Source organism: Durio zibethinus, unplaced genomic scaffold (genome assembly GCF_047325235.1).
Source record: "Durio zibethinus cultivar Kanyao isolate XHJ-2024 unplaced genomic scaffold, ASM4732523v1 HiC_scaffold_3, whole genome shotgun sequence".
NCBI lineage: Eukaryota > Viridiplantae > Streptophyta > Magnoliopsida > Malvales > Malvaceae > Durio > Durio zibethinus.
The window spans coordinates 8,566,001-8,568,500 of NW_028323044.1; positions in this window are offsets into that span (position 1 = coordinate 8,566,001).

Genomic DNA, 2,500 nt, shown 5'->3' on the forward strand with positions numbered 1-2,500 from the left:
GTCGGTTGCCTCGAGCACCATCGGCACACGCTGGGCCCTGGTGCACCATCGGCACACGCTGGGCCCTGGTGCGGGCGCTTGCCTCGACCACCATCGGCACACGCTGGGCCCTGGTGCGGGCGCTTGCCTCGACCACCATCGGCACACGCTGGGCCCTGGTGCGGCAGGTTGCCTCGAGCACCATCGGCACACGCTGGGCCCTGGTGCGGTCGGTTGCCTCGAGCACCATCGGCACACGCTGGGCCCTGGTGCGGGCGCTTGCCTCGACCACCATCGGCACACGCTGGGCCCTGGTGCGGCAGGTTCCCTCGACGACCATCGGCACACGCTGGGCCCTGGTGCGGCAGGTTGCCTCGAGCACCATCGGCACACGCTGGGCCCTGGTGCGGTCGGTTGCCTCGATCACCATCGGCACACGCTGGGCCCTGGTGCGGGCGGTTGCCTCGACCACCATCGGCACACGCTGGGCCCTGGTGCGGCAGCTTGCCTCGAGCACCATCGGCACACGCTCGGCCCTGGTGCGGTCGGTTGCCTCGAGCACCATCGGCACACGCTGGGCCCTGGTGCGGCACGTTGCCTCGACCACCATCGGCAGCCTCGACCACCATCGGCACACGCTGGGCCCTGGTGCGGGCGCTTGCCTCGACCACCATCGGCACACGCTGGGCCCTGGTGCGGGCGCTTGCCTCGACCACCATCGGCACACGCTGGGCCCTGGTGCGGCAGGTTGCCTCGACCACCATCGGCACACGCTGGGCCCTGGTGCGGCAGGTTGCCTCGACCACCATCGGCACACGCTGGGCCCTGGTGCGGGCGGTTGCCTCGACCACCATCGGCACACGCTGGGCCCTGGTGCGGGCGCTTGCCTCGACCACCATCGGCACACGCTGGGCCCTGGTGCGGGCGCTTGCCTCGACCACCATCGGCACACGCTGGGCCCTGGTGCGGCAGGTTGCCTCGAGCACCATCGGCACACGCTGGGCCCTGGTGCGGCAGGTTGCCTCGAGCACCATCGGCACACGCTGGGCCCTGGTGCGGGCGCTTGCCTCGAGCACCATCGGCACACGCTCGGCCCTGGTGCGGTCGGTTGCCTCGAGCACCATCGGCACACGCTGGGCCCTGGTGCGGCAGGTTGCCTCGACCACCATCGGCACACGCTGGGCCCTGGTGCGGGCGCTTGCCTCGACCACCATCGGCACACGCTCGGCCCTGGTGCGGTCGGTTGCCTCGAGCACCATCGGCACACGCTGGGCCCTGGTGCGGCAGGTTGCCTCGAGCACCATCGGCACACGCTGGGCCCTGGTGCGGGCGCTTGCCTCGACCACCATCGGCACACGCTGGGCCCTGGTGCGGGCGCTTGCCTCGACCACCATCGGCACACGCTGGGCCCTGGTGCGGGCGCTTGCCTCGAGCACCATCGGCAGACGCTGGGCCCTGGTGCGGCAGGTTGCCTCGAGCACCATCGGCAGACGCTGGGCCCTGGTGCGGCAGGTTGCCTCGAGCACCATCGGCACACGCTGGGCCCTGGTGCGGTCGGTTGCCTCGAGCACCATCGGCACACGCTGGGCGCTGGTGCGGGAACTTGCCTCGACCACCATCGGCACACGCTGGGCCCTGGTGCGGCAGGTTACCTCGATCACCATCGGCACACGCTGGGCCCTGGTGCGACAGGTTGCCTCGAGCACCATCGGCACACTATCGGCCCTGGTGCGGGCGGTTGCCTCGACCACCATCGGCACACGCTGGGCCCTGGTGCGGGCGCTTACCTCGAGCACCATCGGCACACGCTGGGCCCTGGTGCGGGCGGTTGCCTCGAGCACCATCGGCACACGCTGGGCCCTGGTGGGTTTAGGCACATCTTCAAATTTCTGCCGTGCCAATGCCATTTTTATGGCTTGTAAATTCATACAATGGTCCCCTAAGCCTTCACGTGAAGTTTCGTTGGAAGATGACTCGTTTTCTATTTTTCACGATTTTCAAAACTTTTTGCGGTTCGGGAATTTTTAAAATTTTTTTATAAGGATTTTTGGCCCCAAATTTTGTAGGCATGATCCTTCTATTTTTGTTGGCATGCACAAAAAAATTCAGCTAAAAACTCGAAGTAGAGAAGATTTTGTGACCGTTTGAAAAAAGTGTCCCCATTTCAGACACTTTAACGGCTACTGGTAGCAAACCTGTAAAATCTCAAATGCTCTTTAAGGGGGTGTGAATTCTCAGAGGTTTGATGAGGGATAGGGGGCCAACACAAGGCCAAGTACCAGCACCCATCGCACATCATGTGCGCACACCCCCCCGGCCCCCCTCCCAATCGCCGGAACCCCAATGCCGCCGGTCAGGTTCTCCGGCGGTACTCCGGCGATGCTCCGGCGATGCTCCGGCGATGCTGTCCCGAGTGAAAAAAATGCGGCACCAGCACATGCTGGAGCCAAGCATGGGCACCGTGGCTCAAAATCGAACTTCGGCCAAGGCCTCGACCATCAATGGCACATGATGACGCATG